We start from the raw sequence: 24,639 nt of genomic DNA, 5'->3' as shown, positions 1-24,639 counted from the left end.
TTTGTATAGATAACCCAAGTGAAAACTGGAGCTGGAAAAGGTTAAAGAAGAATGACCACAAGTAGGAAGAGACCCCAAGGGTACTGATTTGAAGTATAAAACCAAATAGGATGCAGCTGGGAGTCCATGATGTCAAAATCATTTCTACCTTGATTCAGATAACAGTTTTAAACAACCCTTGTCCCCTTCTGCATCATCAAAGATAACTGGTTTAGAAGAGTCTCTCCATACCTTGGGAATAGCCTAAGATCGTTAGATACCAAAATAAATGCTTGTACATATGTATTAGCAGATACCTTTCAAACAACCTAAAACTAAAATTGATCATAAAGGAAATGGATCATGCACTGAATAGTGGGCAACACACTTTCACTATACTGATGCTCTCAGATGAGTCTGACTCCAGTAGACAGTTTACCAACAAACCAACATAATTGTTGCTTCAATTTAAGAAATCATATCATTGGATTGAGGTACAAGTAAAATGAGATGTTGTACTTGTATGTAATAATTTTACATGACATGCTGGCATTATTTTCCAGTGCCATAATGCAACTGACAGTTTTCTGTAGAAGCAATTAAAATTTCTCAGTAGGGATTAAATGAAAAGCATCAAGTGATCAAGATACTTTATATAAATATTCTTTTCATACAACAATGTACATAGATACAAGGAATGGTATCAATGATGTTCATAAATGCCAAACGCTCTACATTTGCAAGAAATGAAACAAGCCAAGATTAGAACTGGCCTTCATTCCTTGATCTTCTCGACACGAGGATCCTCAGGACGATATACTGTAAGTATAAACATGGATGTCAATCAAAATCTTGAATCTGGGAAGTGACAAACTATATTGGAAATTTACTTAAAAAGTCATAGCCCCCAAAAGGATAAATGCCAACCATATACAGTGCAAAATCTCTAGAACAAAAATTTATGAAAGAGTCCAAGAAATTAAAAAAAACAATAGGGGCTGTTATCTAAATAGAAAAGGAAAGAATTAAGGTCAATTTACCCTGGTCTTATATTTTAGGCAAAATAAAAGAATTAATGCTTCCGTAATACCAAGTACTACACATAAAAAATGTCCTTACAGAAAACATAAAAATGACAAAATTTTACGTAATTTGTATTTTTACTAACATACAAACCTGAGGTCTTTACATAGGGGAATTAACTTTCTGCGCAAGCTGGATTCATCCTTAAAACACCATTGGCGCCTGCATTCAGGACTCGACACTTCGGAACTGGAGGAAAGATGGTGAGCATTCGAAAAGACGTCTTTCTAAAGGCACTCTGTCGTCACCTGGGATTCGGCTACAGTTGCCACTGAGGGGCCAACTGCCCGTGGGCAGACCCCACTGACCTCCCTGTGGCCTCTAGTATGACTTCTCCCAGGTGTGTGGGAGTGTGTCATGGACCTTCGCCTAGGAGAATCGGTGGGATGGACAGCCAGCTCATCCATTAACACTTCACTATGTGCACTTGTTTCACAGTCCAAAAGTGCACAAACCTAATTGGGCCATAGAATTCACCAACAATTCAAACTAATCAAATTTCAATTCTAGAGTGACAAATAGCATTGGGGTTAGAAGTCTGAGAGCTGGGTACAAGAACAGGTGGCACAGCTGAAGGACTGGGAATTGGGGACATGACAGAAATAACAGGAACATCAGGGGAAGACTTCAAAGATTCCTGGCTAGCCAAAGACTTGTCACTCCTAGCAGTTATTTTTCTTTTCCTTTCTGTTTCCAACTTGGAAATGTGAGAAGTTAAAATTTTCCATTGTCTAGGGTCCCAATCAACACATTCAGCACAGGTCAGATCTAATGAACACACTTGACCCCTGCAACTCGTACATATCCCCGGTTATCGGCGGGGGTTCCATTCTGACGGCGTGACAATAACCGAAAATAAGTGATTTTCGGTTATTGGCGCCTCTGTTAGGTATGTATCATGCCAATACCCAATTATCGGCATCGATAAGTGGAAATCAGCAATTTTTGGCAATGAAAATTGCCGATTTCTGTCGCTAGACAAGCGTCGTAAAACCGGATCGCCAATACCCGGGGATTGCCTATACTGTGCGCAAATCATATTTGGCAGTCAACCTCATATTGCAGTCCCTGCTGCAATAACGAGTGCTAGACATACTGGCGTCAGACACTGTCAAAAGCAAGTTGACTAAGTCTCAAAAAGGGAAAACATGTCAAAATTATGAAAATTTGTCTTAAATAAGTAATCCTGACTAAATAAATCTCGAAAGGCAGCCAAGAGAATCCAAAATACTTCACTAATGCTTCAGGAAAAACAACCAGTAAAGCCTACAAAATCCAAAATTTAAGCTGCTGCTCACAACCTTTGTTGGGAGCCAGCAGAAATAAATTGAGCCTCTATGCTGTGTTGTTCCTCTCCTTTCCCAAGAATGGGCGAGGCTAGTTACACCAAAAACAAAACAAGAGAATCACTACCATGAATTTTCACATTTTAGCTGCCGGTTACTAGGAACTGATAGCTAAGTAATTACTTGGTAAGTTACTTGCATAAAAGTTGTAGGTTTTTTATACAACAGAATTTGGTGGCAGCAGTGGGATTTACTAACCCCAAGATCTGATTGGCAAGTGTGTCTTTCACCGAGCCGTCCTTGACAACAGAAACTTCTCCAACGGTAACTGAAAATCCCTCCCCCCACCTCTCTCTCTCTCTCTCTCTCTCTAAACTATTGTGTGGAAATTAAACCCCACGTACAAAAAATACTTTATTCTGTGATGCTAACAAACAACAAGTTAAAAACATGGTAATTAGGAAAAGAAAATGCTAAAAACCATGAAAGGAATGTAAATGAATTTTCCCCCCCCCAAAAAAACACCTTGCTAACACCGAAATCATGAATGAGATTCTTCCCCACTTAATTTTTTCCCCAATAAGTCTTCCCGTAAACGTAAGTCCTAAGGCTTCGTTCCATTAAGATGACTGTTTCTCACTATGGCTATATCACATGCATGTTGAATCACAATAAAAGAACAATCAAGTCTGCAAAGGAAGAATTATAAAAGAGTAATTTTCCTGGTCTCTACTCACTCTCCAGCAAATGGGAACTCCAATTCCCAGCACGTCCAACATGCCTTTCCGACTGACTTATCACAAAAGAGTGAGCAATTTATCACAAGCCTCTTTGCACCGAGCGTTTTCACAATGCACGACAGATTCATGTTTTTGTTAACGCACCAAAAAACCGATTAGAACCCAACCAAAAAGTTCCATGGAAACTTCCATCTTTGGACATGTTACTGTATCTGGGCGGTTTCCAAGAAGATTGACAACACTGAATTTGCACCAGAAATGCCCATTTGTGTTCAGACCGTGCGGAATCTGAAAAACACCCAAGCATCCGCTTCTTGCCCTGTTTGACCTCTGAACAACTGTGGCGTATCAATGTTTAATAAAACATATATGAACACTTCATAACATGGTGAACCAGTAGCTTCATATAAATATAAGATATAGGTTGCTGCTACAGAAATAAATCAAGATCATACTTATAGTATCCCTATACAAAATAACCATAAATGCAAGAACTGAGACCACACACAAAATGGAGATGTCTTAACTTGACAACAGCATAATAAGAAAAAGGTAATGGGTTACTGCCAGATGAGAGAATGGTACCCTGTTATTGACCTGCCTGCAACCAGCTAACCACTTGTTACCAAGCTTCAACGACCACTTTCAGCTTGTGCTGGGAATACTGTATTCCTATATAAATGGTGATAGTTTGTATTCTCATGGGAAATGATATTTTAATGATAAAATAAAGTTTGTTCATACTTACCTGGCAGATATATATATAGCTGTAGTCTCTGAAGGTCCGACAGAATTTCAAATTCGCGGCTGCACGCAGTGGCCGGACAGGTGGTTAGTACACATTCCCCGCTGGGCGCGGGTATCAGGAACCATTCCCATTTTCTATTCAGATTTTCTAACGCCACTGTCTCCTGGGGAGGAGGGAGGGCAATATGAATATATATATCTGCCAGGTAAGTATGAACAAACTTTATTTTATCATTAAAATATCATTTTGTTCACGAGACTTACCTGCCAGATATATATATAGCTGAATACCACCTTTGGAGGGGGGTAGAGACAGCTTAAGAATAATGGAAAACAATTTAAGAGATAAAATATTTTGGTTCCTTACCTGATAGCATAGCTGACTGAGTGGTTACTGTCACCTAGCCTGCTTCTGCTTTACTAGAGACCCCAGCAAGGTAGTGACCTATAAAGCTGGTGACTGCTAGATGATCTGTCACGGGCGTGACCACAATGTGACTAGACCATGGATCATAATACCAGGACCAACGAGTATACCAACCACCTAACCAGCACTTTAAGATTTATGAAAAGATTGGGAAGACTGACACCATCAATCGACCCATCAACCATAAAAAACACAACAAAACACAATTAAAAAACCCCTCCTAAATAGGATTAAAGGATAGGAGCAGAGCTACCACCTGACCCCAAGGTTGTAGCAGCAGCAACGTATGGTCCCAGAGAATAGCAATTTTCATAAGCTACCTTGACATCTCTTAAGTAGTGTGAGGCAAACACTGATTCACTTCTCCAAAAAGTGGCACTGATAATATCACTGAGCGCCATATTTCTCTGGAAAGCCACCCAAATGACTGCCCTAACTTCATGAGCGTTCACTTTCAACAACTTAAAGTTGCTATCTTGGCAACAAGAATGAGCCTCCTTAATGACATTCCTAATGAAAGAATGCTAGAGCATTCTTCGACATGGGATTAACAGGATGTTTCACAGAACACCATAAATTGTCCGAGGACCTCTAGGTCCTGAGTCCTTCTAAGGTAAAACTTTAGCGCTCTAACAGGGCACAGAACTCTCTCTGATTCTGTCCAGAAGGTCTGTCAAACCTTGAATCTCAAAACGATCTAGGCCAAGGGATTAGAAGGCCTTTCATTCTTAGCCAAGAAAATAGGGGACTTAGCAGACAGCATTGTGTCCCTTGAAGCCCACATGCTTGCTGAAAGCCTGAACTTCACTCACTCTCTTCGCCGTCGCCAGAGCAATGAGGAAGACTGTCTTTCTAGTAACATCCCTTAGAGATGCTGAATGAATTGGCTCAAACGGACTGGCCATTAAAAACTTGAGGACAACATCCAAATTCCAAGTAGGGGAATAGGTTGGGGAACTTTAGATGTTTCAAAAGATCTCAAGAGATCGTGGAGGTCCTTATTATTAGACAAATCCAGTCCTCTATGGCGGAAAACAGAGGAAAGCATGCTCCGATACCCTTGATAGTTGGGACTGCCAGCTGAGTTTTTCTCTCAAAAGAGAAGGAAATCAGCTATTTGGCTCAAAGAGTCGAGGAAGAGAAACTCCCTTCTTTCTGCACCAACCTCTGAAGGTTGCCCACTTAGATTGATACACTTTGATAGAGGAAGCTCTTCTGGCTCTAGCGATGGCCCGTGCCACTCAACCAGAGAAAACCCCTCGCTCTGACCAATTTCTGATAGTCTGAATGCAGTCAGGTTCAGAGCGGGAGGTTTTTGATGGTATCTTTCGAAATGGGGTTGTTTGAGCAGATCTGCTCTCAGGGGTAGTGACCTGGTAACGTCCCACCAGGAAGAAGAGAATCTCGAAAACCATTGGTTCGAAGGCCAAAAGCGGGGCGATGGCGTCATCCTTGTTCCTTGAGAGGCCGAGAACTTCCTGCACTTCTCCCAGAATTTTGAGCGGAGGAAAGGCATAAACGTCCAGACCTGTCCAATCCCAGAGAAGGCATCTACTCGCCACTGCCCTGGGTCTAGAACAGGGAGCAGCAGATGGGAAGCCTCTTTGTTCTTGAGGTCGCGAAGAGATCCACGAGAGGACGACCCCAAAGGGACCAGAGGTCTTGGCAAACCTCCTGATGAAGAGTCCATTCCGTTGGAAGAAGTTGGTGGCGCCGACTGAGCAGGTCCGCTCGAACATTCTCTACCCCTGCAACAAATCTTGTGAGGATTGTAATCCCCGAGCCTGAGCCCAGAGGAGAATTTCTCTGCCAAGGCGAACAGGGAGCGAGAGTGTGTTCCGCCCTGTTTTTGAGGTATGCCAGGGCTGTGGTGTTGTCGAGTTCACTTGAACAACGTGATTGGCAACTAGAGACTCGAAGACTTGGAGGGCTAGGAAGATCACTGCCAACTCTTTGATGTTGATGTGCCAGGAAACCTGTTGCCCTTTCCAGGTTCCTGACACTTCCTCCCCTCCCAGTGTTGCTCCCATCCCCCCTGGACGCGTTGGAAAACAACACTAGGTCGGGGCTCAGAAGCTTGAGAGAGATCCCTTTTCCCAACTTCACAGGATCGAGCCACCACTTGAGAGTCTTTTATGGAGGAAGGATCCTTAATTCTTCTTCCAAGTCTTCCTTGTTCTTCCAGTTCTCCAGCAGAAAGAACTGGAGAGAGGTCTGAGATGAAGCCTTCCTAGAGAAACAAACTTCTCCAGCGAGGAAATGGTCCCAGCAGACTCATCCATTCCCTCACCGAGCATGTTTCCTTCTCCAAGAAGAGGATGAGACTTTTTCAACATTGAACTTGCCTTTCTGGGATGGGAAAGCTAGAAAAGCCGCTGAATTCATCTGAATCCCCAGATAAACGATGGACTGAGAGGGGATCAGTTGGGACTTTTCTACATTGACTCAGAAGTCCCAGGGACTCCACTCAGATCCAAGTAAAATGAAGGTCCTCCAGACACTTTGACTGTGAAGAAGCACGGATCAGCCAATCGTCCAGGTAAAGTGAGATCCTGACTCCCGAGAGGTGCAACCATCTCGCTATATTCTTCATGATAAGAGTAAACACCCTGGGAGCTGTGCTGAGTCCAAAGCAAAGAGCCCTGAATTGAAAGTCTTCCCCCAAGACAAAGCGGAGGTACTTCCTCGACTGGGGATGAATCGGGAACGTGAAAGTATGCATCTTGAAGGTCTAAAGACACCATCCAATCCCGGTCTTAATGCTCCTAAAACAGACTGAGACGTTTCCATCTTGAACTTGTCCTTCTGGACAAAGTCGTTCAACCTGCTGACATCTAGACTGGTCTCCAGCCTTCTGGATGTTTCGGAACCAGAAACAGTCTGTTGTAAAATCCCGGGGAGTTTTGTGTCCAGGACTTGCTCCACTGCTCTTTTCTCGAGCATTTGTCGAGAAGGTCGAACAGTATCTTCTGCTTGGCTTGATGGGTTGGGAGAAAAATCTCTGGGGGTCGAAGACAAGGGTGGAAGAGTCAGGAAAGGAATTAGGTATCCTCTCTCGAGAACTTGGAGGGACCAGGTGTCTGCCCCCTCTCTCTCCAGGCTTGAGCAAAATGAAAGAAGCCTGGCTCCTACTGGCATCTGGAGGCGCTGAAAAGTCACTTGCCCCTAGGTTTTGGTGGGGCTTGCCTCTGGGAAAACCTCTGCCTCGAGGTGCGGGTTTGGAGAAATCCCGTGGAAGAGCCTCCACGAAAGGGCTGCTTCTTTTTGGCCTGATGAGACCAGAAGGACGCGAAGGAGGTGCTGAGGGCGTTTAGAGGACCTGGAGCCAAGGAGGTCTTTAGTGGCCTTCTCCTGAAGGCTAGGGCGAGGTCCTTGATTAAAGGTCTGGGGAAGAGATGGCTAGAGAAAGGTGCAACTGAAGTTCTCCCTTCTGAGAAGGAGAAACTGATTTAGACAAAAGTTAGCAGAACAATGCTCTCTTCTTTAAAGAGGCCCTGACGAAAACTGGGAAGTCAGATCTTCAGAGCCATCTCTGACGGCCTTGTCCATGCAGTTCAACACGCTGGACAGCTCCCCAGACTAATAGAACTAGGGCTATTAGCCTTAGTGTGCAGAGCTCCCAAACACCAGTCCAAAAAGTTAAAAACTTCCACTGTCTTGAAAAGTCCTTTGAATGATGGTCCATTTCAGAAGAGTCCAGACACCTTGGAAGAGGACAAGAGGGATCTCCTAGAGCGTCCACAAGACTAGCGAAGTCCCCTTGAGAAGTAGAAGGAACTTGACAAGCCCATATCTTCCCTGTGTCGTACCATACTGCGGATTTTCCGACTAAGCGAGAAGGAGGCAAAGCAAAAGAAGTCTTCCCTTGGGTTCTTCCTAGTCCATCCAGTCTTGAACTTTCTTAAAAGCCTTCTTGGCAAGAGAGGACTTCTTCATTTTAAGAAAGCCAGGAGATTTCCTCGCCTTGGACGAAGCCAACTGCGAAGGAGGGAGCGAGGAGCTGAAGGTTTGAACTTGTCACGAAACAAGTCCTTAAACAGACAAGTCAGAGTCTGATAATCGGAAGAAGCAGAAGGAACTTGTTTCTCAATGTCCGAGGGTTCTGATTCGCCAGGAGTTCTTCTTCCTCAGCTTCAATGGGAGGAAACCAGAAGAGCTGATCCCAAGACCTTAACATGGAGAAGTAGAGGCTAAATCTTGATGAGCCCAAGAAACGCAGGAGTTGGATCATCAAGAAAAACTGCAGGCGTGGTAGCAACATTGTATGATGAGAAGCGATAACACGAGCAACCAAAGAGGCGTCCTGGCGAGCGCCCCGATCTCCGTGAACTGGCACGGAAGAGGCTTCCAGCGCGGCGTCCTGGGTGAAGCGCGCCGAGACACGGGTGAGGCAAGCAGCGTGAGGAGGCGGCGTGATAGCTGCGGCGCTAGAAACTCGAACACGCTGCTGGGAGACGCGTCAAAATCTTCAAAGATGGTGAATTTCTTTAAACCGTGAGGCGCAAGGCGATGAAGCTTCAGGACGGAGACGACGAAAAGGCGCGGGGAGAGTGGGACTTTCTGGACTTCTTCTTGATAGGCAGATGCAAGTCTTTGCGTCGACGGCCTGGCCTTCCCCTCTGATCCAGGAGAGAAGCCAACTGCTGTTGCATATCCAACAAAATCTTTCTTGGTAGGGACAGCTCTTTTTAGGGGAAGAGCTGATCCTGTGAGAAGACGAGGGGTGAGGGACGCCTTCTTCTTTCCCAATGGAGCTAAAACAGTCTCTCATCTTGGAGCGACTGGGAGCAGCGTCAAACGTCCTCCACTGAAGACGTCCTGGTCCTTTCTGTGGCGGGACTTCTCGACACACTTTCAGATGACGGTGAAACAATGCGTCTAGAGGAAGATGACGTGAAGCGTCCTCTTCTCTCAGGCTTCTCTTGAGGGGAGAGTCTTCTGAGAGCTCCACCCGACAAGGGGAGGACATGTCGGAGGGCGAAGCATTCTTATGGATCGTGCATGAGCACGATCCTGGCAGCCTGGGTGGAGTCAACAGGACCTGCCGAAGGGACGCCAGATCGGGGAAGTCCCGTAACCTTCATGCGGACTTTCGACATGCCCTCTCCCTGAGTCTTGGGAGTCCGGCAGAGGTCCAGGCCTAGAAGCATTATGGGTCGATCTGGCGCCCCTCCACAACACTAGGGGATTCACACACTTCACTGCACTTTGAAGGGCATTCACTTTTGTTTTCCAGAGCACGGATGGACTCAGAACTCCATCAGGCCATTACTTTCTGCAACAACCTCAGGGCCCGAAAGCAAAACTACAGGGTTAGGAAACAAGCTACATTTGGGTTACTCAGGAGAGAAATTAGTACCCTGACTCTCCACAAACACTCCTGGAGGAAGACCTCCTCACCCTGTCACGCTCCAATTTACGAACATAGGGAATCATAAATCTTCCATTCTCCCTCAGATAAAGACTCACATTCATTGCAATCATTATCCACAGCAGACATGCCTCTACATTTCATGCATAACAGTGTGAGGGTCTACTGAAGCTTTCGATAGCCTCACCTTACACCCACCCACAACATACTCTAAAGCTAGCAGAACTAGAGGAAGACATCATTCAAACAGAAAATCAAGGCAAATTCAAAAAACAGTCCACAAAAAGCGTATGCCAAGTCACAATCCAAAGTCAAAACCAAAAGTCAAAGAAAATACTCAAATGAAAAATAGTTAAAATCCAAAAGACGGAGGAACTGAAACAGGTGTTGACAGTCGGCGACAGAGAAAATCTGAATAGAAAATGGGAATGGTTCCTGATACCCGCCTCAGCAGCAGGAATGGGTACTAACCACCTGTTGCCACTGCGTGTGCCGCGAATTTTTGAAATTCTGTCGGACCTTCAGAGAATACAGCTATATACTATATATCTGACAGGTAAGTCTCGTGAACAAAAAGAATATCTTTTATGGATCCAAAAATGGAGGGTATAATAAAAAATGCTGAAATGTAAAACTTGATGGCATATTGATTTACAATTGAATAATGGCACCCTTTTATCATTATCATATATATAAAATGCAACTAACAATTTACTCCTCACCTGTGTATTCCAAACGATACCGTTTGACATCTCCATTTTTATTGTCATACAATTTACAGGCGCCATAGCCAAGCCCCAAACCTGTAAGGGTTGAAGACCATGTCATTACTGTACCTGCCTTTTAACAATATCTTAACCTGTTAAACGTCACTTAACCTGCTCCAGACGTGGCAAATTTTCTCACATCATCCACTATCGTTTGGCAACAACACGTTTTTATCTTTTTTTTCTGTCTCATTTTTACATTGATAGTTTTTTGTGAAACATTAAGATATTAAATAATGTGGGATAAGAAAATATCAAAGAACTTATTTTGTAAAACAGTGTTTACCCCATTTCAAAACCTTTTTTGTTGCTGATTTCTGTGGAACACATCAAAGAGCTTTTCCAAAGAACTTTTATTAATTTGCAAATTTTCTTTGGGCCATGTCTCTAAAATTCAATCCCAACTAATTTGATAAAATTTTGGTCCAAGTTAAACTAAAGTCATTAATTAATTATTTTTTCATTAATATATGGCAACAAACAGAACATGAAACTAAACACAAACTTACAATTATTAGAAACAGTGGTTCTAACTGTGTTATTACTTGCATTTTAGTTCAAGGGTATTGTTGCATCTTTCCCAGTTATAAGCCAGTTACCACATCAAGAGGATTTCTGCATTTGCGAGTAGGTAGGGAACCTTAACATTGTACAAAATGGAAACAATTTATTTTTATATCCTAAAGATTATGTTTTAAGAAACATAAAGGGAAAAAATTGTACATTTGATGCCATTCCATGAAACATATTTCTGAAGAAAGTTATCACTGAATAGTTTCATTTCGAACTTCATTTTATAACAAATTTTAGTGGTCATGCTATTAATAAGCAAATTTTCTGTGTATTCATCTAGACATGTAGAAATCTGTTTGTTTCTGTTACAATTTGCTGTTCCAGAGGTTTGCTGTGTCTCAAAAAACTCAAAAAACCGGGCATAAGTTTTTTTATTTGAACAATAAATTTGACCTTTGAGTGAATGAAAGAACAGGAGACTCTTCTCTTTAAACACTCCTCATTCACTCACTTTTGATGGGAACTTTTATTAATTTGCAAATTTTTCTTTGGGCCATGTCTCTAAAATTACCACTAATTTGCTTTTTTTGTAGAGCAACACTATTTATTCATTAATTAATTTTTTTTTCATTAAAATATACAGTATGTATACTGACAGAGAGAGAGAGAGAGAGAGAGAGAGAGAGAGAGAGAGAGAGAGAACTGTGGTTATTATCTCAAAATCTAAGCATTTTAGTTCAAGGGGTACAGGGTATTTGGCAGTTATAAGCCAGTTATAAGCAGAGGGGATTTCTGCATTTCCACGGTAGGTTCTGGAACCTATCCCCGTGTAAAAATGGGGGGAGGCACTGTATTTTTTATATCCTAAAGATTACATGCATCAAACATAAAAGGGAAAAAATTATTCTTTTGTATGCCATTCCATGAAACATAGAGCCAGTTGAGCACTGAATAGTTTCATTTCACTTACATTTTTATAACACTATTTTAGTGCTCATGCTATTCTAGGCAAATTTTCTGTGTATTCATCTAGACACTGTTGGCAAATCTGTTCGTTTCTGTTACAATTTGCTGTTCCAGAACTTCGTCGTCAAAAAACTCAAAAAACTCGACAAGGTTTTCCTTATCCTGAACAATAAATTTCACACCTTTGAGTGAATGAAAAGTAGAGAGACTCTTCTCCTTATCGCTTACTGCCCAGTCACTTAGCAAAGCGATGCTTTAATCTGAATTATGGCTTTCTTCAGAATCACATATATCTTCACCGCCTAAGTTAGAGGTTGCTACTCTGAGTCTTGCAGTCATCATTAGTCTCTTCATCAAGTAATGATAACATCTCTTCCGGCAAAGGGTTTTTCTCTTGCTTTGGAACGCTCATTATGGGGGATAAATGGGATCAAAAGAAAAAGAAATAAATCATTTATCAATAAACGCTTGAAGCGTAGCAGGATATGAGAGGTAAATGTCTTCTGTCAGGCTGTCTTTCTGTTACAAAAAAAAAGTTGCCGTTTACTCCTAATCTAGCTCACAATGTTGCCAAATGATGTTCCTACAATTTGTATAAGAGTAAAGTGTATTTCTGAGCTTGATTAGTGTGGCACCAGCCTTGACAGAGGGAGCATGTGTTACTCCACTGAAGGCAGTGTGATAGGAGATATGGGCGACTGAGATATCCCATTAGTAATGCTTAACAGGTTAAAAATAGTATGAATCTCCTTTGGGCATGTCATTAAATAACAAACTTTACACAGAAATTAAAACTAAATGCATAACCAATGAAACTAATTAAATGAGATCCAGTACAACTAGTGAAAATACTGACCTAAGACAGCCATTATGGATGATGCCATAACTTCTGGAATCTCAGCCCATCCTTGGCGATGCAACTGTGACACTGAAAGAAAGAAAGAAGTATAAAAACAAAGCTCGGCCACAACAGAGAACACAGTCCATGGCAGGAATATTACATACAAAAAACTAGTGTTACTTTAAAATCTTCCTCAAAATAATTCCACATTTAACAACCATAAATGTTATTATGAACGCCATGATCTTGATCAAAATGGTGGTTTTTCTTGATAAAATGAAAGACGTATGAAGATGAGGTTTACGGAAAACATCAAATTTTAAAAGTACAGTAACTTGTATTTTTCCTAATATACAAACCTGAAGTTCGAGCCTGAGCTGGAAACGGCCATTCAAACTTTTTGACAAGGTAGTTAGCCATTAGAGGCAGGGAGAAAGTCCACCTACCTGTCAGTCTGCACTCCACTTTGCTTTCCAGTCCAAGTGACAGATGAGAGGAGAGGGGTGGCTGCGGTGGATCACTTATGAAGAGAACTTCAGGTTTGTATGTTAAGGAAAATGCAATCTGATAATTTTATGTATGTTCTTACACAACTAAAAACTTAAGTTCTTTACATGGGAGATTAACCCATTGGTAGGTGGAAATCTGGGTACTCTCTGAGCTGACTGGTAGGTACCCCCAAAATGGGAATAACATCTTAGTCAAATAACAGCAAAGGAAGAAAGACCTCACACCTCTAGTTTGTTGCCCATATATGCTGTTGCACCTGCAAGACTCTGGACAATTGAGTATTGGATTTGCAAAGCAATTACTTAATTATGCTGTAAGAACCTTGAGAGAAAACAGAATGTTGGAGACGACAAAACAGACTCACATCAACTGATGGACTATTCTACTGTATATCCTCTTCTACCTCTTGCTAAATGGCAGGGGGAACTTGTATCTATCTGTAACCTAAGAAAAGACTGGTGCCCAGTCAAACAGCTAACCTGCACTCATGTCTGTCCAACTTGTACATGGATTGGCACCAAGACTCTCTCTAACAAGAGAGGAAGGAAGAGAGAAATGAGGAAGAAACCAGTCATTCCCATCCTCTCTTGCTAATTAACACTGAATACCCAGATGAGATGATACCTACCCCAAAAGGGAGCTGGGCTAGCTACCCAACCTGTTGAGCAGCCACCGCAGACTGAAGGAAAGTGGCAAACACCCCATGGGAAAATGTCATGCCTGTGATCAGATAAGACCACACCACATGTAATACCTGGTGACCAGACAGGTCCCTAAAGAATACTAAGGACAGTGATGTCCCTACCCTTGTTAGCTCTTGCTCTGACTGCACACTCGCCCTCCTCACTGAGCAAGCCATACTCCCACTTGCGAGAGCTCATATAACTCACCTATTCCTACGCAGATGTCAAGGTTACTAAAAACACAGTCTTCAGAGTCAGATCTCTTTCTGGCGACTCTCATAAGGACTTGTGCGACTGCAAGTTAAACTCCTTAGGACGAGAGTCACATTCTTCCAGGGAGCCTGGGTTCCCTGTCAAGGAAAGACTGTTTGAAGCTTCTTAGGAGCATGGAAATCTCCCTTGAGGAGGCGAGATCTACCATTTAGTCTCAAAACCTGGCCTATGGTTAATCTATGCCCTCAACAGCTGAGACAGAGAAGTTTTTCACAGCAAAGTTAGACAAATGAAGAGCAGCTCAACCAAAGAGGTACGCATCTATGACACCAACTACATAAGATGGCCCTTCTCTGGTAGGCAGCCACCAAGGAAATGAAAATATTCTGACATCTTCACAGTCCAGCAAGAAAAACCTCTCATTTAGAGGAGACATTGGATAGCCTCCAGGCGTGAAGTGCCAGCAACCCCATGGCCCAGTGATATCTCTACATGTGGCTGATACTGATGGTTGTGTGACAGAGGAATATCTCTCGAGACCCAGACATCAGAGCTAGCAGGTCCAGATGCTACTCAGCATGTGATCACTTTGGAACCACCAGAGTCAGCCTGATATTTGGGGAAATCAACATTCTGTTGACTATCTTTTAATAGGTGGAACTAGCCTAAAAATGTAGAGTATACCTAAAGGTTGTCCTACAGGTACTGAAAAAATCCTCTATGCTGACTACAGGTCCAGTTATGGAGGAGAAAACCCAGGAGCTGCCTGCTGTGCCGAATGGCAAACAGGTCTGTGCTCGGAACCTCAAAAAGCTCAAACAATTTTCCAGCCACACAGGTGCTTAAGGACCACTCTGTCCCTATTACCTAAAATGGGGACCTGGGTAATAGATGGTTGGGATTACTTCTCTTTTTACCAGTAGGAAGCAGAGGCAGATCTGGATTAAAAGTTAGAGCAGATGGAAGTTCTAGACTTTGTTACTAAGATCATCAATGACCAAAGACTACTTCTAAGTCAACATTGCTTATGTTAAAAGTTGAAAAGGAATTTTTCTGCCTGATAATTTTTCAACCACTGATCCATTTTGGAATTTTGTCATGAGTAAAGGTAGAAGAAGGGACAAGGACACTAGGGTGGCATCCTCCCCCCACTCAGCTGTTGTTGGTAAGAGGGTGCCTACTGAGCCACTCAGCAACATGGCAGACATAAAATGGGGACCTGGGTAATAGATGCCCTATGGGAAGGGTAATTACTTCTCTTTTTCAAGTCCTTTATACTTCTTGCTCTTGTACCAGTCCATTTTCCCACGAGATTCCTGGACTCTGTAAAAGGTGAATGAGATGAAGAATGGTGTAGTAAAAGTTGAGAGAGTGCAATTTCACACTTTGGTGGATTTCAAGGATGGTTATATTACAATACACATCAACTGATCCTCTCGGAAGTACCTCCACCTTACTCTAGGGGTAATGTTTTTCAAATGGTTTAGCTGGGGACCTGCTCCCTAAATATGTTAATATTAGAGTAGGGACCTTAATCAGAACCCATTCATACAGCATACATTTTTTGACATAGCCTGATAATTAGGGTATACTGGTGAGATCCATTGGCTGCTAACTACAGAAAGACAGGACATAGATCATTGTGTTCTTAAGAAAACATTTTTGTCATGATAAACTATGAGAGATCAACATTGTTTACGTTTGTAGCTCAGAAAAGATGGAATATGGTGATATCTGCATTATCAACAAATAGGAAATTTTCATTCAGATTCTAATTGTACAACAAACTCAAGGTTGATAAAAAAGTTTCTGCTGTACCATGAACAATCTGTTTGGCTTGGCCTGACATGTTCTTGGCTCCTGAAGATAAAATAAAACTAGTGTTTTTACAGCAAGCTGATCCCTAAACGCTGGGCAGCATTACCCCTCTCCTTGCAAAGGTCTCAAAAGAATATTCTGGTCTTCAGGAAGATTCTTGACTCAGTGACAGTGACTGCAACTACAGTTGAACGTCTGCCAGGTTCACTGTTTGGGAGCACCATTGTTAGGCACTCTCCCTCAGAGATGATTGTTTTCTGACACATCCAACAAGGGGTGGATCACACACCTGGAGTTGTTGGTTTAGGTGAGAAGGAAGGGTCAGCTTAACTTGAAAGTTCAACTGCAGTGCCTTTGTAGGCCCAGGAGCCTTGTAGGGCACTGGCTGGCATTCTCAAAAAACGGCTGCAGAAATATCCAACCACACCCTCTATAAAACCATCAGCTTCACGTGTTATTCCACGGCCAAAGAAGAACTGGATTACAGCAGTTGACTAGGAATAAAAATTATCTTACACTATTCACCTCTTTTTCTGACCACCAATTAAAAATCTTCTTTGGATGCATTGACAGCTGTTCCAGCTATGTTATTGGGGAATATTTACACAAAAAGGGAATGGCTTGCATTTCCATAAGAACAATAAAGTTCAAGCTTATGGCAGATTAGCTGGGGACCTCCCCCACTCACCTCCCTACCACTGATTACCTACATTGTTACCAGTGGATAATAAAAATTAGGGATCTTGGGCAGTTAGGGCATCTGTATTAAGAAGGTAAGGTTTAGTTTCACATCAAAAACATCCATCATTCTAGAAAAGATTAGAATTTCTTATGCCTACACTGTCTCCCTGGGTTTTATGTCATCTGCTGAAAATGGAAGTTTACAATTGACCATTTTCAGCTCAAAGGAGGAAAACGTGAGATCACAGGAACAAAATAAAGCTTCAAACAAAAAGGGTGCAAGCATGCAAACCTGACAACAGCAGAAAGAATGTGTTTTTCTGACTAGTAAGTGGGTGGTACCCTGCCACTCACGTGCCGCCGCCAGCAAGCTTCAAAGACCATACCAGCCAACACCAAGTGTTAACTGTAGAAGCCAGGGGACTGATCATCTATGATCTCCAGTGCTTTCTTGTCCAACACTGACCTCAACTCTACAGACAGGGCAAGAGTTTTTGGCGATTCCAGAAGGTTGGCCAGAAAAGGGGTCAACACAGAAGAGATAGGAGGACAGTGGTTCTTGAGAGGCAGTCTGTAACCACCCTGAAGGACACATACAGGGATCTGGCTCTGTCATTACCATGTTGCCCACTGGCATAACATAAACCTACTAGCAAAGTTGGAGAAGGGGACCACCTGCCTCACTGACTCTCCCTTCTTTTTAAGCCAGCCTTTAGGGCCAGAGCCTGAGAAAGAGGGTGCCTAAAGGCCTGGAAAGGCTCCAAGTTCTTACTCATAAAAGAAGGTAGGACTCCCTCTTTAGGAAGCCAGCATTCACATGATAAAGAACCTAAAATCATTTTAATTATGTCAACATTTGACATGTTTCACACTATTAGCCTATATGTTTCTTGATGTGCAAATGGTAGAAGAAAACAAAACCTTGGTTAAGTAGTCCATTTATGGGTAACATAAACATACTGATGCATAAATATACGTATTAAATTAATTTGCAAAGGTCATGCTGAAGATGGCAGATAAGTGCACATCCAAAATGGTGTGAAAATAAACATAAAGTTGCTTAGGTATAAAAGTTATATTTAAGCCCTAATGAATGAAAAACATACTTTCATGCAAGAAATTTTATATAAGTGAACAAAAACCTTAAATGAGACTAGTTTGGATTATTTTTGAGGACGTTTTGGTTTTCTTTTAATCTGAGACCAGTTCACTGCCCCATTCAAGTACGATGCTGCATATTAGGTTTAGTTACAATAGCCTATAGCCTATCCGATGTAGGCTAGGTTACTTTTCGGAAGACTCCAGCCACCTCCCACATTATAATTAATATTTTTCTTGGCTAAAACACATCAAAACAAAAATTTAATCTCAATACATGACCTTTGCAAATGCTTAATAACAGGGAAAAATAATCAATCAAATTACGACTTATAAGGTAAGACAATACCGGCCCCCCACCCACCTCCATAGCTAATACGGCAAAATTGTAACCAGAAAACACTCCTAGGTTAAGTTAGGTTGGTATTTTTAGGTTCTTTTAGTGCCCTATCATTTCCTAGCCGTTTTTGCATAAAAAACCAAAATGGTTTTCATGCAAAAATGGCTAGCTGGAACCTTCTGAAATGGCTGGCTGGAGTCTTCCAAAAAATTACCTTAGGCTATATTTCAACAATGTTCACGTATATATGCTCTAAACCTTATATGAGTGGCCTAGGATACCAAGCTTAACTTAAGAGTTCCTGGGCTGGGCAGCAGAGTACAAATCTCTCAGCGACAGCTGATAACACCAAAAATATTAACAGAACCTGGGGGAGGGGAGGAAAAACCCTAAATTGCCCAAGCCAGAGCACAAATGGCCTAGGCTGAGTAAGGTTTGCTTAGGATGTACAAGGGTCTTTAGTAAATTTTTAGAAAAATTGAAAAATTTCTACAACCTGGTCTGTAGTGGCTAAAGAAGGGTTTCCACCAAGGATAGCCTACCCTACGAGACCTTATTGACAATGCTCAGGCAAGTATGGCCAACCGTAATACCCTATGAATGGCAGAGGTAGGTTACTGTTCATTTAGTAGGCTACTACCAAGGTTGACCTAGGACTCTTTATAAAAATGACCCGATAAAAATCATCACCGAGCTTGCAAAATAGGTTTGGCCTACGGCAGGCTGGTCTATCCTAAGCATTTACTTCTCTTCCCGTAACCTTCCAAACTAATATATATTCTATGATAATTTATACAATCGTGTCCGCCAAGTCTTAATTAGGCCATTACAAGTGAATTCAAAACAGTATAACAATACAGTTTTCTTACGAGATCTTCTTGCAGCACCGGACATTTTGGTAGTAGGTTTTTGCAGAAGCAGAGGTTGCCGTCTCCGGCGTATTCTAGTCTGTAATGACCTTAAACATGTTTAAAACATGGTGCTTCACTTAGGGAAAATGAGCTCAAAAGTGGGTGAGTAATTCATTATTAATAGTTTTATAAAGATTTCATCACTAATTTTTTACATTAAATACAATATTGGAGGTGATTAATAATCAGATGTAAGAATCTCTCAACAAATTCAGCTCTTCAAGGTACCAGAACGTTTACATTAGTAGAATGCGCTGTTTACGAATGGCAGACCACCGTTCCCCCCCCAAAAAAAAACAGAAAGATCCCACGACCATGTTTATTTGGCAGTAATTTTGAATAAAGGTAGATGCATGGGTGCTTATCCAGTAATGGATTAAATTAACGTTGCTTCAACTACTTACGCATGTAAAACAGCGAGTGACGATTTTTTTTAACATTTTTTCTTGCAGAATTGAACATGGTGTTTTTACAAAGCCCATAGATAGAATCGAAAAGGTGGAATGCTATTCAGTGAGGCTGTTAGATAACAATGGCCATAATATAGTTTACGTTTGCTATACAGTTGCCCCAATATATACCAGGGACAAAGTAGAGCAACCAGTAATTTCGATAATTACCTTCGGGGAGAAAATTGGTCTATGGGAAACTTGTAATGGTCTCATGTTATTTTTTAAAAATTTTTTATGGACTATGTTCTTCAAAACCATTCAAACATGTTTAATTTCAAAAATTCACCTCACAAAATCACGTGTCTGTTTTGCCTGATTTTTATATCAGTTATACATTGATTACCACACACACATCATAATGTTTTCCATAGTCAGTAAGTTTTAGACAACTGAAGTATAAGGAACATTACTACAAGGCGGTATCGGAAACAAGATTTCACTAGCAAAAATCTTAAATTATGAGTTTACGCTTGAACTTTAGCTTCTTGAATGCTTAAATTTGTTCTTCCGCGAATCTCAGTATTTTATCACTTCCCAACCCCTCCCCTACACCCTACGATTTCCAGTGGGGTTTATTTACATCCTTCCCATCCCTAGTATGGACGGTCCTCTTCAATTATTTTGTGTCCAATCCACTTGCGTTGGTTTTTTCTGTTTATGTATGTTTTCTCCCATTTTGAAATTCGTACTCGGCGGTCATTATTGTTGATGTGAAAAGTCTTTATATTGATTAAAAATAAGAGCTGCTGCTCGGCAATGGTAGAATGGAAAACTTGTTCGACAGCACTCTTTTAAGTTCCCCATACCCTGTGGACGCCAAAAAATAGCTGTAGGCTACACATATAAGTCTAGAATACAATTTTCGATATAAATTTGTTCAAACCCGAACAGAACTAATTTGAGGGTATTGCCATTACTACCTTTTTTCTAAGAAACAGGTCATATCTTTTATTTCAAGGATTTTTTTATTCTCGTTGGTGAGAACATTCACTGAATTCTTAAACACTAAGCACTCACTAAGCATACACCAAACATTCACTAAACCCTAAACACTCACTAAACATTCATTGAATGCTTACACACTAGACATTCATTGAATGCTTACACACTAAACATTCACTAAACACTAACATTCACTAAACCCTAAACACCAACTGAACATTCACTGAACACTTAAACACTAAACAATCACTAAACACTAACATTCACTAATCATTCACTAAACTCTAAGCACTCAGTAAGCACACACTAAACATTCACTAAACCCTAAACACTCACTAAACATTCACTGAATACTTACACAATAAACATTCACTGCTTACACACTAAACATTCACTAAACACTAACATGCACTAAACCTTCACTAAACCCTAAACACTCACTAAACACTTACACATTAAACATACATTAAACCCTAAACACTTACACACTAAACATTAATTAAACCCTAAACACTCACTTAACATTCACTGAATACCTACACACTAAACATTCACTAAACACTAACATTCACAAGACATTCGCTAGACACTCACTAAAATTCACTGAATGCTTACACACTAAACATTCACTGAATACTTACACACTCAACATTCACTAATCACTAACATTCACAAGGCATTCCCTAAACATTTACTGAATACTTACATGCTGAACATTCACAAAGCATTCACTAAATCCTAAACACTCACTAAGCACTCACTGAATACATACACACTAAACATTCACCAAACACTAACATTTGCTAAACACTCACTAAACATTCACTGAATACTTACACACTAAACATTCACTGAATACTTACACACTAAACATTCACTAACATTCACTAAACCCTAAACACTCACTAAACATTCACTGAATACTTACACACTAAACATTCACTAATATTCACAAAACATTCACTAAACATTCACTGAATACTTACACACTAAACATTCACTAACATTCACTAAACCCTAAAGTAAGCATTCACTAAACACTTACTCACTAAACATTCGCTAAACACTTACTCGTTAAACATCAACGATAAAAAAAAATTCACAATCACACCAAGTCCCTGTTCAATTTGCGGGTTATCAGATCTTTAAAGATGGCCACAAGGTTTCAGGTGGATCTTGTCTGTATCATTCTAGTCATCCCCAGGGTGTCAGTAGGAAATCTGGGAATCCCGAAGGTTTCTGGGAATTCCAGAGGCTTTTGGGGCTTCCGAAAGCTTGAAGATAATTTCCAGGCTTTGTAGCCTTTGGATTTCTTGCACAATACTAAAGAACAGAGTTTTATGGAGAAGAAATCAAAGAAGAAAGGCTTCTTGGGGGATGCCCACGTTTTCGGAGATGAATAAGCCTACGTTCTTGGAGATGAATTCCAGATGTTTCTGGGGCTTCCGAGGGCTTCAAGACCATCTCTAGGCACTGAAGCCTTTGGAAATGCCCATTGGATTCTCCAGGAATGCTTCAGGAGCTGAAGACTGCTTCAAAGGATCCTGGAGCCTTGGGGGCTTTTGGGCCTCATCCTTGAAGTTCTTGGGCCCCCTCCAGGCCCACTTCCCCAGCCTGGCAGGATACCTGCCTTCCTCCGAGGAAGCAGCCTCTGGGTCGGACCCTTCCCTTCAAAGGTGCCCTCAAAAGACTGGCGAGCCTTGAGGGTTTTTGGGGCCCATCTTTGAGGGGCTTGGGCCCTCTCCAGGCCCGCTTCCCCAGCCTGGAAGGATACCTGCCTTCCTCCGAGGAAGCAGCCTCTGGGTCGGACCCTTCCCCTCAAAAGACTGGCGAGCCTTGAGGGTTTTTGGGGCCCATCTTTGAAGGGCTTGGGCCCTCTCCAGGCCCGGTTCCCCAGCTTGGCAGGATACCTGCCTTCCTCCGAGGAAGCAGCCTCTGGGTCGGACCCTTCCCTTCAACGGTGCCCTCAAAAGACTGGCGAGCCTTGAGGGCTTTTGGGGCCCATCTTTGAGGGTCTTGGGCCCTCTCAGGCCCCTTCCCCAGCCTGGCAGGATACCTGCCTTCCTCCGAGAAGCAGCCTCTGGGTCAGGCCCTTCCCTTAAAGGTGCCCTCAAAGACTGGCGAGCCTTGAGGGCCTTTGGGGCCCATCTTTGAGGGTCTTGGGCCCTCTCCAGGCCCGCTTCCCCAGCCTGGCAGGATACCTGCCTTCCTCCGAGGAAGCAGCCTCTGGGTCGGACCCTTCCCTTCAAAGGTGCCCTCAAAAGGCTGGCGAGCCTTGAGGGCCTTTGGGGCCCATCTTTGAGGGTCTTGGGCCCTCTCCAGGCCCGCTTCCCCAGCCTGGCAGGATACCTGCCTTCCTCCGAGGAAGCAGCCTCTGGGTCGGGCCCTTCCCTTCAAAGGTGCCCTCAAAAGACTGGCGAGCCTTGAGGGCTTTTGGGGCCCATCTTTGAGGGGCCTGGGCCCTCTCCAGGCCCGCTTCCACAGCCTGGCAGGATACCTGCCTTCCTCCGAGGAAGCAGCCTCTGGGTCGGGCCCTTCCCTTAAAAGGTGCCCTCAAAAGACTGGCGAGCCTTGAGGGCCTTTGGGGCCCATCTTTGAGGGTCTTGGGCCCTCTCCAGGCCCGCTTCCCCAGCTTGGCAGGATACCTGCCTTCCTCCGAGGAAGCACCTCTGGGTCGGACCCTTCCCTTCAAAGGTGCCCTCAAAAGACTGGCGAGCCTTGGGGGCTTTTGGGGCCCATCTTTGAGGGGCTTGGGCCCTCTCCAGGCCCGCTTCCCCAGCCTGGCAGGATACCTGCCTTCCTCCGAGGAAGCACCTCTGGGTCGGACCCTTCCCTTCAAAGGTGCCCTCAAAAGACTGGCGAGCCTTGAGGGCTTTTGGGGCCCATCTTTGAGGGTCTTGGGCCCTCTCCAGGCCTGCTTCCCCAGCCTGGCAGGATACCTGCCTTCCTCCGAGGAAGCAGCCTCTGGGTCGGACCCTTCCCTTCAACGGTGCCCTCAAAAGACTGGCGAGCCTTGAGGGCTTTGGGGCCCATCTTTGAGGTCTTGGGCCCTCTCCAGGCCTGCTTCCCCAGCCTGGCAGGATACCTGCCTTCCTCCGAGGAAGCAGCCTCTGGGTCGGACCCTTCCCTTCAACGGTGCCCTCAAAAGACTGGCGAGCCTTGAGGGCTTTTGGGGCCCATCTTTGAGGGTCTTGGGCCCTCTCCAGGCCCGCTTCCCCAGCCTGGCAGGATACCTGCCTTCCTCCGAGGAAGCAGCCTCTGGGTCGGACCCTTCCCTTCAAAGGTGCCCTCAAAAGGCTGGCGAGCCTTGAGGGCTTTTGGGGCCCATCTTTGAGGGCTTGGGCCCTCTCCAGGCCCCTTCCCCAGCTTGGCAGGATACCTGCCTTCCTCCGAGGAAGCAGCCTCTGGGTCGGACCCTTCCCTTCAAAGGTGCCCTCAAAAGACTGGCGAGCCTTGAGGGCTTTTGGGGCCCATCTTTGAGGTCTTGGGCCCTCTCCAGGCCCGCTTCCCCAGCCTGGCAGGATACCTGCCTTCCTCCGAGGAAGCAGCCTCTGGGTCGGACCCTTCCCTTCAAAGGTGCCCTCAAAAGACTGGCGAGCCTTGAGGGCTTTTGGGGCCCATCTTTGAGGGTCTTGGGCCCTCTCCAGGCCCGCTTCCCCAGCCTGGCAGGATACCTGCCTTCCTCCGAGGAAGCAGCCTCTGGGTCAGGCCCTTCCTTCAAAGGTGCCCTCAAAAGACTGGCGAGCCTTGAGGGCTTTTGGGGCCCATCTTTGAGGGGCTTGGGCCCTCTCCAGGCCCGCTTCCCCAGCCTGGCAGGATACCTGCCTTCCTCCGAGGAAGCAGCCTCTGGGTCGGGCCCTTCCCTCCACCATACTCTTTGCTTTCTCTTACCCATCTTTTCAAAAATGACACTTGCTGCCTCTGAAGACTTCCAGACAATTTGAAGCATCTCGCAGATTTGTCCTGGAGACTTTGGAGTTCGGCGCATGAGCGAATGGCATTTCTCTTCTTCCTGAAGCTGGAGACTGAAGGATTCCAAAATGTCTTCAAGGAAAATCCGGAAGGCTTTAGTTAATTTTAACGTCGCGTTAACCATTACTTAGAGTTCTTTTTCAGATACGTAAGCAGTTTCTTTACTTTAATCTTATGGGATTCCATCTGGAATTCCATTTGGCTGCTTCCTCGGAGGAAGGCAGGTATCCTGCCAGGCTTGGGAAGCAGGCCCGGAGAGGGCCCAGGAACTTCAAGGATGAGGCCCAAAAGCCCCCAAA

At 43.5% G+C, this 24,639-nt stretch overlaps 1 long non-coding RNA gene across 1 annotated transcript; it reads right to left on the bottom strand.

The window, feature by feature from the left end:
- Positions 1–615: 615 nt before the first annotated feature.
- Positions 616–19,066, bottom strand: LOC136848090 (uncharacterized). Its single transcript, XR_010855935.1, has 4 exons — positions 18,933–19,066; positions 12,736–12,807; positions 10,356–10,436; positions 616–798 (listed from the first exon to the last, which is right to left on the bottom strand). It is a non-coding gene; the product is annotated as an uncharacterized lncRNA (long non-coding RNA).
- Positions 19,067–24,639: the final 5,573 nt, after the last annotated feature.

This window comes from Macrobrachium rosenbergii, chromosome 18, assembly GCF_040412425.1.
Source record: "Macrobrachium rosenbergii isolate ZJJX-2024 chromosome 18, ASM4041242v1, whole genome shotgun sequence".
In the NCBI taxonomy this organism is placed as follows: Eukaryota; Metazoa; Arthropoda; class Malacostraca; order Decapoda; family Palaemonidae; genus Macrobrachium; species Macrobrachium rosenbergii.
This window is presented reverse-complemented; position numbering and strand designations above follow the sequence as displayed.